Source organism: Heterocephalus glaber, unplaced genomic scaffold (genome assembly GCF_053883595.1).
Source record: "Heterocephalus glaber isolate CG9 unplaced genomic scaffold, H.glaber_assembly_v1.0 deba00001553, whole genome shotgun sequence".
NCBI classification, from domain to species: Eukaryota; Metazoa; Chordata; class Mammalia; order Rodentia; family Bathyergidae; genus Heterocephalus; species Heterocephalus glaber.
This window is the reverse complement of record NW_028258344.1, coordinates 25905086-25921952: the sequence shown is the minus strand read 5'-3', so window position 1 is coordinate 25921952 and position 16867 is coordinate 25905086. Positions and strand designations below refer to the sequence as shown.

General features: G+C 36.1%; 1 long non-coding RNA gene across 1 annotated transcript; it reads left to right on the top strand.

Annotated features, from left to right (window-relative positions):
- The first annotated feature begins 882 nt into the window (after positions 1-882).
- Positions 883-9992, top strand: LOC147824171 (uncharacterized). Its single transcript, XR_015442759.1, has 3 exons — positions 883-991; positions 3739-3825; positions 4030-9992. It is a non-coding gene; the product is annotated as an uncharacterized LOC147824171 (long non-coding RNA).
- The last annotated feature ends 6875 nt before the right edge of the window (positions 9993-16867 follow it).

Genomic DNA, 16867 nt, shown 5'->3' with positions numbered 1-16867 from the left:
GGCAGTTGCTTATCTCGTGCCCACAAACTTGTGGTTAATGGTGAAACATCTGGTATTGCTATTCTGAGAAGCTGAACAATATTCTGAGAAGTGAAACAAGCAAGTGAAGTAACTTACAGAAGCAGAACAAGGCAGGCAGTTATTCTATATTATTTTATACTTTCCTAAGGCACAGCTTTGCAGTCTTGAGGTAAAATATTTAGGACTTATTATATCTAAGGGAACTCAAAGACTGGGGGAAGAAAGAATTAAACCAATTCTTTCCATTCCACAGCCAAAGACTCTAAAACAGTTAAGGAGATTCCTAGAAATTACAGGCTTTTGTTGCCTTTAGATAGTAGGATATAATGAGATTGCATGGCCCTTCTATCAGCTTGTAGAGAAACTCAAAAGACAGATGCCCATATTTTAACCTAGGAATCTTGTTCCCAGATCACATTCCAGAAGCTCAAACAAGCACTTCTAAGTCCCTGCCACAGTACACCATTTCAGTTTGTATGTTAACAAAACATGACACTTGGCTTTGGGAGTATTTATACAAGATCTGGGAGCTGCTCAACAGCCTATAGGGTATTTAAATCATAAATTAGATATTATTGATTCAGAATAATTCATTAAAAGGGTAAGCCCTAAACAATATAGTTAAAACATTTTCATTCTCTTTCAAGAGGCAAAAAAGCAGCCATTTGGGTTCTTTGATTATTGCCTTGATTTTTCTGCTTGCCAATGCAGTTGGAGTCAATCATAGCTTTGTCTCTAGAGACATGGTTTGCTAAGGATTGCAGATCCTCTCTGGAAAAGCTCCTGATCTCAATTGTCCTTCTACACTGGAGATGGTTAAGATTTTGTTCTTGGGCCATACTTAAAGACATCCTTCTGTCCCTTCTCCACTGCCCTGCCCCTGAGAAATAACACAGTTCTCAACAGTATTTGGTTCAAGGCACTTCCCTCTTCTGTGGCTGCTGAATTTCATGACAAAACCTCCAGAATGGTGAGTTCCCATCTCTGTACATCCTTCCAGAGTAAAGCTGACCTTCACTTATCTCTGGGCCATATAGAAAACTGGTCTAGGTTTAATCTTGAAACTCTCAAGAAATAAATGTAAAAGTCTTAGTCAAGATTTATCTGTTTTTCAGCCCTCAGGAAAAATTAGAGAATGGTAAGAACAGCTAACCTGTCTCTGGCCAGTTCCTTACACCTCTAGTCAGCCACCACTGGCACTGGATGAAATAAAGTCTAAGGGACACCTTAGATTGGGGACAGAACAAGAGGGATAGACAGGGATGCCTTCTTTTCCTGTTTTTTTTTTTTCAAAATGGGAAAAACTGTCATAGGTAGACATCTGCAGCCCAGTAGGTTGGAGCCTTGGCAGGCCTTCTTCCCTCACTGCTTGGAATTCATACTTAGCTCCAAAGAGTGTCACCTAGTCTCTTCTACATCCAAACCTGGCCTGAGCAGACCCCCACTGGAGATACTTAAAATTAGCTTTAACAGTCTGTCCCGTTAGAGGGAACAATTACATGTGGCTATCAAGCAACTATGGTTATCAAAGTAAAAATAAAAAGCCTGTATAGCTGGAGATTCTAGTCAGATAAACTGTCAGCTTAGGGCTTATCTTAAAATGGTCTTTGCTTTCACAGGTGTAGAAGATTTTTATTCCTTTTGATTCTTATTAAAAGAGATCTCTGTTAATCTATCTACAAAGTTCTGACTAGTTTTTTTATAATTATAAACCTAAAAATTATAAAAGTTATTATAATTCAACTTGGCCAAATACATCTGAGTGCACTCTGGTTTATAAACAAGTTGTCTTATATGTGTGTCTGTCTGTCTGTTCAATTTGTTACAATATGTGCAACTATTATGTTTGAGCTTTTTTCTTTTGGCATTTTGGATTTTTTAAGATGTTTGCCTGTAACTCAAGTTATGGATACATATAGTTAAAGACATGCTTCCCCCAGGTTGTCAGATGATCCAAATAATGTCAACTTGTTTTACAAGTACAGTACATACTGTTGTCTATGTATAACTTGGGAATCTTTCATTGGTCAAATTAATGTTAATTGTTATGATCTGGCTCTCATAGGTCATCTAAAATTTGTTAAGATAATTAAATAAAGACTCTTGGGCTTAGGAAAACTACTGGACAGGACTCCCCTTGATAAACAAATGAGCAGCTCCCTGGAAAATAATTTATGCCAGCCTTTGTTCACAAAAGGGACCCCAATAATTTCCATAGCCTTGTGGGAAATACATTGCTAAACTTATCATTGTGATATGTATACATTGGTCATGGTCTAAGTTTTCTGTGGGAAAACAAGGTTTTATTTAAAATCTTCTTGGTACAAAACAAAATTAAGGTACAAAGGGTTTCATGTAACTGATACTTATTGTTATTTCATTATATATATATATATATATATATATATATATATATATATATTTTCATGCCTTCCTGGTGTACAAGTCTTCTAGGATATTGTTTATGGTAATGATCTTTTTTGTGTCAAAGATCTGCCTTTCTCTTGCACTCCAGCTACTTGTGATAAGAGGTACATGTCAAGCCAGCTTGAGGAAACCAGTCAAATAGTAGCTTTCTTAAAACCTTATGTGATGAATGTTATATGTGTCACCACACTTTGGGATGTTCAGTCACCAAACAGTTGAAACAAGGTCACACACAAAAATTAGAGGGTAAACATTATGAACTCCCAAAGTGCATTTATAGGCCAATATGGGATTAAACTACTAAAACAACCATGGTTGGTAAAATAACAGCTCTCTAACTATGCTTTATACTTAAAAGTGCTTGATGTCTTAACTATTATAATAGTTAAGCTCACTGCTCCTACTGAAATACTTATGTCACTGATCTTCTCTTCTGGCTGTTCAAAAACTAAAGTTTGGAGACCAAAACTGGAAAGGTAACTGGGCTATGAGGGCAGCCAATATTTTGGCCCTGGCCCCTCAAGTTCAACAAAGAATCCCAGGACATGAGGGAACCCTTTCTACAGAATCCTACATTTTTGGTAAGTCACTCAACCTCCTCAGCAGGGAGATTGCTGGGCACCAGAGGACAAATGTACTGTGTGCCAAAGGAGGGTCACAAAGAGGGAAAAATCTCCCATGCTTTCACTGAAAGCAATATGGTCAAGCAAGGTGTGACCCATCCTGATGGCTGACACTGACAAAGGAGCTGAGAGGCTCTATGCATGGTTCCAAAGTAATGCCTGAGGAGACTTAACTGACCTTGATAGATAGCAAGAGGTTTATACTGATTGACACAGGTCTCACTTTAACTTGGTCTTAAACACCCAGCAGAAAAGAATAACCAAAAGAGGCATAAAATTAATGCCATAGTAATAAAGCTAGATATAAAAAATTGCTGACTCCTTCTGGCAGTTTCCAGCTATACTGGCAGCTGACCACGGTTATGGGTCATTAGGAAAAGTCTACAGTAAAATCTCTGAGTTCAGCTAGAGTTTTAAATTTCTTAAAGAGATTTGTTTAAATTGTCTCTTCTTACAGCTAAAACTAGAGAGACTTATGACAAAGTATCATACTTATAGATAGATAACTTCCATCAATAAAAGAGTCTAAGAGGTAACAGGTTACAATCACTTGCTATTCCAGTATTTAACTGAGTCTTTAACCCCAACCTGCCCTTCCATTCTAGTGTGCTCATGTTTAGATTTTTCATGCTCCAATTTTTTAAGAGTTTTGTTTTTTCTTGCCTAGAGGGTGCCAAATTCCAAGCAGTCATGCAAGTGGAACCAATGACAAATGTTCTAGACTTCTTTTACTGGGATCCACCAGATTGACCTTGTAAGCAGTTCATAACTACTAAACTATGCAATATGACTTCTATGTTGGATTCTGAAGTTCCCTGGCCCTTCTCCTTATCCTCTTTGTAGTAGGCTATTACTACTTCCTACCAATGGAAACACTTGTTGGCTATATTCATAGCAATCTGCTGACCTTATAATTTGATTCATGTATTAACTGTTTCTTTGGCTTTGTCTCCTCCAGATTCAAAGCTATATGGCTACCAAGATGACAATGCCTGGCACCTATCAAGGACCTTTAGATAGACTCTCTGTAGAGTAACTGTAACTGCTGATCACAACTACGACCCTCTTCAGCTGGAAGTAGTCAGAATGGTCTTCACCCTTTGCCCCCTCACAACAGTTAGGGGTACTTCTTCAGAGGGGGAAATATTGCTGATAGGTAAGTTAATTAGATATCTTGTGTGCAGTTAGACAGGAGCAGCCTTCCAGGAGCCAACACAGCAAGGAACCAACATGGAGAACAATTGAGGCATATTCACTGGTTAGCATTACAAAAAGAAGAGGCACTACTTCCCCTAGAGATAGATAGTAGTGATGATATTCTAAATGGGAAATTCCTTGTATGTGACTTGTTTTCCCATTTGATCCCCATTTAATCAATATTACCTGGGTGACTCTACTTGTAATCTTATTGGTTGGTAATGTTTTTGTCCCACCTCATGCCACCTTGCAAATTTCCCTTGGGTCCTATAGTTTTGTCCCACTTTGTATCTGCCTCACCACATGGCTTTGCTGTATAAAACATCTTTGAAAAGTGGGGTGACTGGGCAACGTGCTTTCCAGTCCCCCTTCTGTCTCTCTTAGGCAGAAGCTTTCTTTCTCCCAATAAATTTTTCCTACTCTTAAAAAACAAAAAACTAAAGCTCTGGTTGTAACCCAACTTGTTCATATATCAGGCCAGTAGTAACTCAAGTGTCCACTGTAAGGGGTAGAGGGAAGTATGAAGGAAAGATAAAGGAAAGGTCAGTTTTTTAAACTTTCACTTTTCAAAAATTTAATTTTTCAAAAAAAGTTGGAGAAAGTAGAGAATTTCTCAGAATAACATCTGCGGGTTAGCTTCAGTCATTTACATATGAAGTGCAGTTGCCAAATTATACCCATTGTGTAATCCAAAGACCAGAAAATGTATTATGTAAAAAACATATATATATATATATATATATATATATATATATATATAGCTTATTATTTTGTCTGTAACTAATCTATTCTTCCTACTGTCTCCCTCATTGCTTGTATGAGTAAACATCTAATCTAATCTAAAATGCAGTCTGATATATATTTTTAAAAATCCATCAGGATAGATTTAGTTTCTTAGATAAAAATACTCAGCCTCACAGATATCTTCCAGTTGCTTCTTTCCTTAGGATGGAAGAGCTGTGCTGCCTGTGTGTTCTAGACTAGAGGGCAATGACTCAGTGTTCTTGAAAAAACTCTTTGTTTACCTATTGGAATCCCTTGATCTGTAGCACACAAGTCAGTGTTCATCAGTTCAGGTCCATTTTTCTTTGCTTGGACCCCTATTTCTGCTGAGAGTCCAGGCCCAGAAGGTCTCATATCTCCTACTGGTGCCTCAGATAGTTCTATGGACTAACTTTGATTCTACTACTTACTTCCTGGAACACACCATCCATTAATTGGTGGTAAAGAATCACATAGCCCAATCCTTTCTGTCAAATTCCCTATAAGCTTCTGTTCAGTCATGTGGTAATGTCCTAGACTGATGTGCCAGTCTGCCAGTACAAAGATAGCTCCCTCCCAGATCTCAGAAGCACAGAGAAAATTCCCCGCTGAACTAGTCATCTTTATCTGACCCACTACTCCTCCAGGCAGAAGTCTGAAGAGTAGAAGTTGAGGTCTGAGCATTTGATCATTTCACATACCACTTTGTGGCCTTCATTTTTCTCCTTCCCACATTCCCTTAAAACTAGAACAGTGTGCTTTCCCATTTTCCTATTCGTTCTCTACCTCTCTAGATTTCACCTATCTAAAACTCAGTGAGGATCAAGATTTAGCTCAGTGGTGCCACATCTGCCTTGTGATCTCAAGGTTGAGTTTGATCTCCAGTACCACAAAAAATAAATAAGTAAATAAATAAGTAAATAGAATTCAGTGATCTAGCCTCACAAGCAAGATTCTCCCATGCTTAAAGAGGCACAAACTATACTTTTTTTTACTTTTACTTTTTATATTTTTTGAAAAAATTTTTTAAAATTATAACAAAATAAGAGAATAACAATAGTTAATACACTGTGTATTGTTATTGTCAAAGTAGTTACTCAGAGTACAAGACATAAACCAAAAAAACCTCTTTGAAAAAAGAAACAAAGAAAACTTTCTTTTCAACAAAATAAGATAATCTGGCAGTATAAGTGAAACAAATTACAATATATATTAAAATATTTTAAACAAAAGAATATGTAATTTGAGGAAGGATTTAAACTTCTCCTTACTTTCCATTTATCTCTCTTCTGTTTCCCTCTTTATTTGCATATATTTTTTCTCATATAAAAGAAACCCTGCAATATTTGAGACACAAATTTCAAACCACAGTTCATTAACACCTGGCTTGCAAAGGTGAAGTAAAGATGCAAACACCTGCATGAATTTCAGAATCTAAACTTTCTTTATAGATTTGTGAATTCCTTGGTGGACAAAGATGGCTCAGAAGGCCAAAGATAAAATCCTATTTCAAAAACTAAATTTTTAAAATATCCTATGTCACCTCTTCCTTGCCTCCTTCCTTGCATAAATCAAATAATTCAAGCACTCCTTAGCAGCAAAAATTATAAAAAGCATTGCCAAAATGTAAGAGATAGAAATGATGCCAAAAAATGGCACAGAGGGATGAGATCACCAGAGCAGGCTAGTGAAAGCAGAGGTATAGACTTTATTCACCTGGGCAGAGGTGGACTGATGGCAAGCAAGAGGCAGACAAAGAAGAGGCAGAAAGCTTTATAGGGCATTGGAAGAGAGGTCTGGCACATCTATCATGTGTAGGGGTCAGAGCAAATATTTGTGATCGGGGTCCACGCAGTGATCAAGGCAGATGTATGGCTATTTTCAGGTGACTTGGCATTGAGAAGATGCTGTACTTTGTAGTTGTTATTTCTGTTAGAGAACATCCCATCCTGTGTTCTGTGTCCAATATAGCACAGCTTTAGTTGGGTGGAGTCAGCGCCTGCCTGCTTTGTTATGGCTTTTTGTGTCTTGTCAAAATGTAGCTTGGAATTAAAGAGCATATTCATTTACCATTTCATGACCAGGTCAAGCCTGACAGTCAGGACCTGCCTTCTTCTCCATTTCTTAACACTGTCCCCAGGGCATGCTGAGAAGGCCACAAGGCCTTGCTAAGCAAAGATCATTGTTGCCCTTGAACTACAGCTCAGATTCCAACACTCTTAATTCTGGGAGAAAATTCGGTGGAATAGTGTTGAGTCTCAGGGCATCACCTTGTCTGGAAGCAGGGGAGCAATTAGCCTCAATCGATGTACAGAATTATACAGTTCCTCTCCTAATGTCTATCCATCAGAGTGGAACCAGTTTTTATAGTTCTTTCTCCCCCAAGGCTCTTATAGTAGAATTATTTCCTTCTGAGGCTCAGGAAGAAGAGACTCAAGTTATCTATTAGATCAATGACTTTATCTTACTTAGAAAGATAAGTTTAATAAATCAGAACATTCCTCTATCTGAATCCTGTCTACCAATGCTAGGTCATATTTAATTTATGAGTGTATGTACTGTCTGAACTTTGACTAATAGCATGTCCTTGACACTTTTTCTTTTAATCTCTAAAAGAAAATTTCCAACCAGGAATTAAAATCTTGTTTTACCTTTTCATCCCAACTCCCGAGTTGATACCTTCTCATCCAGAGTCTTTAGAAATTAAAGATGGTAAAGAGATTTATGGTAGGAAAGAGAAAAAAGAAGGCAAAGTTCAAATCTACTTTTCTAATCATTCTGTTTTGTCAGGGATAACATTGGAGAACACAGTGAAAATGGAATATCAATTTGCAGGTGTTAGGAACTGAGACTTAGAGATATTCCTATCCTGTTCAGGGTTTGCCGGAGAAAAACTTTCAGAGGATATGTAAAGAAGAGAGATCAAATTTGCTAGGGTAAGATTTGCAAATTGATTATTAGAGCAAGAAATTTTTGCTCCATAGCAACAGAGTGGTCATATAGTAAGGCAAGTAACAGGCTTCTGGTGAAGTATTCTGTCAAAGCATTTAAGTTTCTTGTCACCTTTATCACTAAATCCTTGTGAGAATTACTCAATTTAGCTCTTGCAAAATGTAAATTCATAAAATTTTGAAAAAACACAATATCTTTTAATGACAAATTTTACTTTATGTTGTAGTCTAAGCATTCTGTAACTCTGAGCTCATTGAAGGGAAGTAGAGTTTGGTAAGGTCTGAATAACCCCAACTATTACACCTGGCATACAGTGTAAATGTAAGAGGGAGAAAGAGAAAAAAAAAGAACAAAAGAATGGAGGAGAGAGAGAAGAAAAGAAAGAACAAAGAAACAAGATGGTAAGATGAATGACTAAATATTGTATATTATGCAGCATTGTTCTATTTTTGACTCATATGAAATAGTAAATCATATCAACAACTTAAAGCAAACATAACAGGGAAATGGGGAAAATGAAACAAAATAATTATCTTTTAAGCCAGTGATCAGACAGCTCTAAATTCAACCACAGAAGACTAACTTTCTCTTCACCAACTAGTCTTCAGTGTTTCATGACACTGGTGAAAAATATACCATAAAAATAATCCAAAAATTCAACATATGTCACAGAGCTCATGGCTCTGGGAGCCTTACTAACTCTCAGTTAATGCTGTAAGAGCTGATGCCACAAAGCAAAAATATCTATACTCTGAAATTTAGAAGTGTGTGGGTACATATGTGTGTGTGTGTGCGCACACACACATGTAATAAAACATGCTCACATAAGCATCTGCAAGCAGAAGATCAATGTCAATTTATTGCCACCTGTGTATAATATTTAGTAACTTTGAATAGCTTTCTTCCAATTATAAAAGTAATACAATGAGTAAGAAATTTTGGAAAATGCAGAAAATCTTTTGTCATGAGTTATTATTGCCTCCAAGTATTCACATGATTTAGATATAAAATTCATCAGTAATATTCTATCCTGGTAGATGTGGGCTGTTTATATTTTGTTTTCTGTTTCTCATTAATAGTAATGCTTCAATTCAGATTGGTGGTTATTTGCTTGGAAAAAATTTTACTATTTCAAAAGTTGTTGACATGTAAAGTATAGTGATATTACCAAATTGTTCTACATATATGTTACATCACTTTTACTCCTCTATTAATGTATGGGAAGTCTCATTTACCCAACTATTGCCAACACTGTCTATCACTTTTTGATCAAGCTTAGCTTCAGTAATTTAGTGACTTACAATGACCCTATCTCAAAAATAAAAAATAAAAGGCTAGGGATGTAGCTGGGTGCAAAAATCCAGGTTCAGACTCCAGAACGGGCGGGGGAAGGGATAGAAGAACATTTAACATGAGATCTACCTGGAGTTTTCTTAGCTATAGGCATGATGTTGAACACCAGATCTCTAGAACTGCTTAGTTCTAGTCTAAGGGCTATAGAACTAGTCATTCATCCTGCAACCTGCATAGCTGAAACATATTTTAAAATTTCTACTCATAATATGATGAAATACAAAAGTTTTGAGTTTTTATGGAAGCAAATTACCAATTACCATTGTCTTTATTATTGATTATGATTTAAATAAGCATTAATAGTTAATGTTTCCAGCATGCCTTATTAAACCGACACTTTTCTGTGGTGTGGAATTTTACCTTACTATATATGAAATCTTACTGCGCTGAAGCCTGCTGCTGACATTTTGTTCAGTCTCCTTAATCTCATTGTTGGGATTTGGTGCTAGTAACATCCAGTTTTAGTTATCATAGTACCATTTAATACTAACTACCTGGCAGCATACTCATGCCTTACTTTCCTTTATTAAAATAGAAATGAATAGCATTTTCTCCTTTTTTGTTCTCCCATTAAACTTTTGCATGACTTTAAATTTTAAAAAGTTCTTGGTACAGTAGGTATATAATGGAACTTAGTTAAATCTTTAATAGATTAAAATTGATGTGTTTAAAATATTCATATTTCCCATCTTGAAACATCACATAATATTCATTTTATTAAGACTTTCATTATCTCAAGTATAGTGTATTATTAGCTTTATTTATAGGGATTCTACACATTTCTAAATTTTCCTAGTTCTTAATTATGCCAAAATATTTTACGAATCTTCCATGGACTAGGCAATGTATTGTTTTATTGCTTGGTAATTTAAACTAACATGAATGAAAATTTTTCTCTGTGATATTTTGCAAACAACAATTGCTGAAAAATATAGTTCTTGATTTTTCTACATTTATTTTCTAATATCAACACCTTATTGGGCTGGGGATTTAGCTCAGTGGCACCGTGCCTGCCTTGCAAGTGCTAGGTCCTGAGTTCAATCCCCATACTGCAATAAGAAAAACAAAACAAAACAAAACAAAACCCACACAATACCTTATTAATCTTAATAAATTTAAGTTGTTTCTGTTTATCTGGATAGAATATCATATTATCTACCAATAATGATAATTTTGTCCCATCAGTTTCAGTATTTTTACTTCAAATTAGTTTCTTCATAACATTTGGTTACAAATCCAGAATCATATAAGGATGTTCATATCAGTTAGCCTACAAGTAACCACAACAGTCTTTCTCCCTAAGACTGAATTTCATTCTTCATTTTTGTGGTGCATTTTCTCTATTTTAGCTGATTTTTAGCTATGGAGCTTTATCTATTTCATTAGAATAGAAAGCAGTTTTAAATTAATCTATCACTTATTGGAACACTTCCAAATGTATTACCGTATACTCTACCTTACTTTACTATTTATCCCTATATTCTCCTTACTTTTGACTTTATAAATATTTTTAAAACTATTTTGGATAGACCATTTAATCATTCCATTTTCCTTCTTCCTACTTTAATAAGGAAGGTTTTTAAGATATGACTGTTTCCAAGATAAGCCTAGATATATCTCTTTAAAGTGTTCAAAATGGCATTTTTTTTTTTTTTTTTTTTGCCACCGGGGATCAAACTCAGGACCTTGAGCTTGCGCGGCAGGTGCCGGAACCACTGAGCTAAATCCCCGGCCCAAAATGGCATAATTTTTAACTTAAAATGATAGATTTAATTTCTACCCCTAAGCCACCAACCTGCTTGATGCCCACTTTATTAAGCTCTTTTCTGTGTGGATTTTACATTAAGTACTTCTCAGTGAGCCATGCCTCGGAGCTTCCTGCCTTGGGTAGTTCTCTGCCACTTTGATTCTGGGTTTAGACACAGGAATGTTGGTCTTGCTTGATGCAGCCATCATGTAAGCAGAAGTTTGATAAGCACCTGAAACCTGGGGCTGACCCTTTTAGAACCCAATCTCCATGGTGTGAGGAATTGCAGGACAGTCTCCTGAAGAAAGAGAACACATGAAAAAAAAAGAAACCTCTAGAGGCTAAGATGCCATGCATATATCAAGGTGCCCTGGCCAAGCTCTCAGCCTAAAGGACTGCCTGAATGAACCCAGGTGCCATGACAAGGACTAAGGAACCTCCAAACCAAGCTACTAAACCATGAGAAATAATAAATGCTATTATTTTGAGACACCAAGTGTTGGAAATCTTTGTTACACAGCAATAGAAAACTAAACAATTTTTCTGTTTAAACCTGGTCTTATTCAGTAAGTCTTCTGTTTAGATGTGTCTCCGGAAGATTACTGGGGAGATGCCTACTTGATTCCCTATATATCAAACATGCTTCCCAACAAGAGGGCAGTATGCCTATGCCAAGTGCAGATTTGAATGGCACTTTTTTTTCTCTTTTTTTCCCAAGAATGAAGAATTTTTGTATCATGTCAGCATCATTGTGTTAGTGACCCCTTAGCATGAGGAATGATTTGTCAGAGATCAACAGTTTCAAAGCCCTTGCAGATCATTTCTTAATCATATTTCCTTTTGAAAAATCATGATGTTAGGCATAACCTTTGACTGATGTTGATTAATTTGTTGCAAGTTACAAACCTCTTTAAATAAATGAGGAACATGGGTGCCCTCTACTCAGAAAACTACATCTATATAAAGAAACAAATTATCACATACAATTTCAGCAGTTTCATGGATCATCTGAAGTACACTCATAAACTCATTAAGGAAAATATGTAGTGATTTTCAAATGTACTTTAGCCAACTGTTCTGTCCTCAGATACAAGCCAACTGAGAAGAAAAACATTAAAATAGAAAAACAAAAACAGAGCCTCCATAATTGATGAATACTTGATGTATTAAAACCTATCGGTTGCTTAAAGTGTTCTATTTATCAATTCCACACAGCACTCCTCCACAGAGAATCCTCTTACAATCACTGCTTTAAAATGTGCAAAAACTTTGATGCACATGGAAGAGGGAAGTAAAAGAAGCCATGGACTTGGAATAAAAGAAATGCTGACCTAAGCTAAAAGTAGATCTAGAACAAGGAGAGACTGGGTTCGTATGAGTAAAGGTAAAGGAAAATAATGTATGAATGACATGGACAGGGCTCAAGGTGAGACAGTAAATGATCTGCTGCTTTGAAACAAACTGGATGTCCATATAACCCAATGTATCCAACACAGATCAGGTGGCAAACTGCAATTATTAAAGTTTACTCTCAGGAGGACTCCAGTGTGGAAAATAAATTATATTTTCTTTCACTCAAGACCCTGGTTCTCACCAGGTTTGTTTTGTGAGCACAACAGTATTGAAATCTCTTCATTTTTCCCATGGCCAGGACATCTTTATTAGTCTCTGCAGCACCAGCAACCCAGAGAAGAGCCACCACTGTGATGGAAACAGACTGCTTAAATAACCAAAAAGGGAAAAGCAATAGATTAAGAAAAAAGTAATTGTTAAATTGAAAAAATTCTCTAAAATTTTTCCTTTCTCTATGTTGGGTTGCCACAGAAGCTTAATGGAAATGCTTTAGCTTAGATGGAGGGAAGAAGGAATTATGTTTCACATTCACCTTTTCTTCCACACAAGTGAATCGAAAGTTCTAAAGCCTTAAAATATATCACCATTTTAAGTTCCATCCTATAGGATTATATCTTCACACTTTGGTTCTTTTTCCAATTAATGGTCCATTTGTGGAATGCATATGTAGTTATTTCAGTTCTCTATGGCTCATTAGAGAGCCTTTGCAGTGGCAGGTTTCATTCCCCTTGGTCTGATATGAATGTATTCATTAAGGACATACTATAAAATAACTAATAAAGTAAATTTTGAACATTTAAAAAGAAGTCATAAAGCATAACTTGCCTTGCTTGAAAAATAATTTAATTTGTTGTGGCTGCTTTAAAGATTTGGACTTGGAAAGAATATTTTTATAAGTGGTTTTTATTAGAATCTGGAACCTGATTCCTCATTTAAATGTGCATATTAATGCATAATATACATCAGAGGAACTCCTGTGGGAAAGATAAGTGGTTAGATTGTGCAAGTATAAAGGATGTAAGAATAAACACAAAAACTGACAATGGCTTGGGTGGGAGGACATGGTTTCCTGAGTAATTTCCTGGTTTGCACGAAGCCATTGTCCCATTTAAATAATGGAGCTGATTGTGATTTCAGCTGATTTGTGGATAAAATTCTGTTTTTATGTTATTCAATTTAATTATTTATTCTACTTCTTTCTATTATTTAAAGAATAGAGACACCTTCTGGATTAGGGAGTGATATCTGCAGCTAAATTCATCTACAGGCATTTGGACAATTTTATATTAAAGAAGTGAAATCCTATGTTTCTCACTGGCAAATAACAATTAGATTTTATGTCTTTGCTTGCTCACTTAACAGAAAAAATCTGAATAAGAGAAGTCAATATCCTAGAAGAAACCTGTAAATGTGAGTTGTATATGACCTACAGTAGACCGTAGACTTATGAACTCAATTTGTTCCCGGGGGAGGGGGGGCAGTTGTAACTCAGTTTAATCAACTGAAGGCTCGCTCAGGTTCCTCTACACAGCCTTCAGAGTCTCTCTCCTGTATACAGGCATTCCTCAGTGTCCTTAGAGAGTACCCAGGAATTTTCAATTAACCTTCCTTCCAGAACTCTTTAAGGGTTAAATCTGTATCTTAGGCCATCTGGAAGCAGAAGTGGCCAGCATTCAGGTCATAACTCAAAACTTTGATAGTAAGTTAAAACTAAAATTCTGGTCATAACCCAAGTTGTTCATCTGTCGGCCCGGTAGTAACTCGAAGGTCCATTGTATATGAAAAGCAAGACTGAATGATGGCACTTCTCATTTGACCACCATTGCTATACAAGTCAATAATTCAACTTACAAGTCAATAATTCCACTGTGTGGCAAGATCAAGAGCAGAACTTCACTGCTTTAAACCATAACGTGATTACCAAGACAGTATTCTTTTTAGGGCAAATCTCCTTAAATTCACACATATGCTATTAAATCCAGCTCTATTTCAATATAGTCTTGTAGCCACATTTAACATTTAAATTCATAATGCTACAGGTAACAGTAAAAAAAAATGTGTTATCCTTCAGTTGTAATGCTAACAAAGTTTTATAGAAATGATATTTTTCAACTCATCTTGCACTGGTGTTTTTATACTAAATTAAAATGAACATATTGAGATCAATATCTTAGTGTCAATAGTACAGGGTATCATGGCTCTCATTTTTTTTTTAAATTTTGCCCATTTATAAGTAACTGAGACAAGTGAGGTATGACTTTAAATAGTTATTCCCACCCACGTATTATGATGGGTATATATATAATCATAACAAAATATAAAGATATATGAAGAATTCTGTGATTTTTATGAAATATACATCAATACTCAGACTTCAAAAAGACTGAAGTAGTCTATAAATAAATGTAAAACAGTTTTCATAGGAAACATTAATATCTGGTTAAGTGAGATTAGGTCTTCAATTGGCAGGATGTTAAATTATATAGTTAACTTATAAGGGAGATAAAAGCCATTTAAAACCATTTTCAGACTTTGGTAATCTCTACCATCTCCTCCTTCAGATATTTAGAGTAGGCATCCAGTTGACCTGTCATGAATAAACCACCTTCTTAGAAATGCATTTTTGTAACTCTTGCATGAAAGCATATTCATTAAATATTTAAGATACTTATAGGCTTTTATGTAAAGAAAGCCAATTCCTGGATGTCAAGGTCAAGGTGATTCAGTGACATGAGGTCACTCATTATTGGCCACCTGAGGAAACATAGCGATGGATGTTTAAAAGGTGATGCATACTGAATTGGTAGTTTTCTTGTTAAAAATGGGAAGAGATTAGCCAAAGAAAGAAAAAAAAGGAAGAGAAGAGAGGAGGAGAGAGAATTGGAGGGGAAGGGAGAGGAAGAGAAGAAGGAGGGGGAGGGGAGGGAGGGAAGGGTAGAGAAGGGAAGGGAAGGGAGGGGAGAGGAAGGGAGGGAAGGAAAAAGAGGAAAGGGAAGGGAAGGGAGGGGATTGGGTGAGGGGAGGGGCAAGGAGGAAAGGGGGAGGGGAGGCAAAGAGAGAAAATTAATTTAGAGCTTGGTTTTAGAGATGACCAGACAGGATCATTCACCGGACTTAATGAAGCTATGTGACTTCTCAAAGCTTCAGGTTTCTATAAAATATATGTATAAAAATGAACACATAACCACCAATACTCAAATTCACCCATTAAGTTAGTAGCAGTAAATGAGGTTATACAAGTGTAATGTGATGGTATTTTATCTCTCTCCAACCCGAGAAGGTGATTTTGTTCAAGTCTCCAAGATATAGGGATGTTCATAGGAAGCAGATTTCAACCCTAATTTTTCAATTTAAAACAAATTGAGGATTTGTGGTAAGCAAAAGTTGCAGGCCAGGTGTTGCAATAGTAAAAGGCCCAAGCAGGAATAAAGTTAGTTTTAAGGCAAAGTCAGCTGTTTCTCCTGTTAGGCAAATATCCTGCAGGACCCTGGATTATAAGGAAGAGAGATCTCATGAGACACCCACAGGAGAAACTGCTGGATCTGGCTGTAGGAAAATGTAGTCCATGTCCATGAAAGTGGGACCTTTCCCGCACCTCTGCTTTTATGTGGAGCATGAAAACCCAAACATGATTCTGCATCAATCATTTGCAAGTTGTCCCAATTTGTTATTCACAGATATCAGAACTTCCTTCCTGGGAAACACTCCTGGGACCAGCTATTAGGGGTTATTCTCTTTCTCAAATCTACTTTATATTTTTTTCCTGTCTTCAAGCCATAAATATGTATATGAGAGGAAATATTTTATTCTCCTAAAACAGTCTGCTATTTTCTGTTTGTTCTGAACATCCTCTTCTCCTCCCTCATTTTTAGGCAAATCTATTTCTCCCATATACTTTAACAGTAGTTCTTGGTAGCTCTTAATAATTCAGGATTTAAATTAAGAAAAATAAATATAGATGAAAATATATATATATTGATAGAGAGAGAGAGAGAAATAAAGATAAAGTTGCATTCTTTTACTTCAAGGTGAATTCAGAGCTCTGTTTTTCCTAAGTGAAAATATGTCTCTCTGTATCTTGCATATCCTTAATCTCCTGATATCACTCTATCCTGTACTGTATCCACTGTACCAAGTGAACCACATTTAGAACACAACATTACAGTGTAATTACATGAACTAAAAGTGGCCCAAATTCCTCTATTCAGAATGGTAATGTATTTAGTTGAAGATTTTAAAACTTCCACAGGGAAACTGAAACTTAGGTGCCTGGAGTATGGACTGCTGTATTTTTTCCCAACTATATTTCAGTTCTGCACATTTGCTTTTTAGCCAGAACCAAAGAGGTGCCACTAAAATAACTTATCCAAGCCAGTGCACCATCAAATAGCACTTCTTAGAAAAACCTTTGTTTCTCCAAGACACTATACCT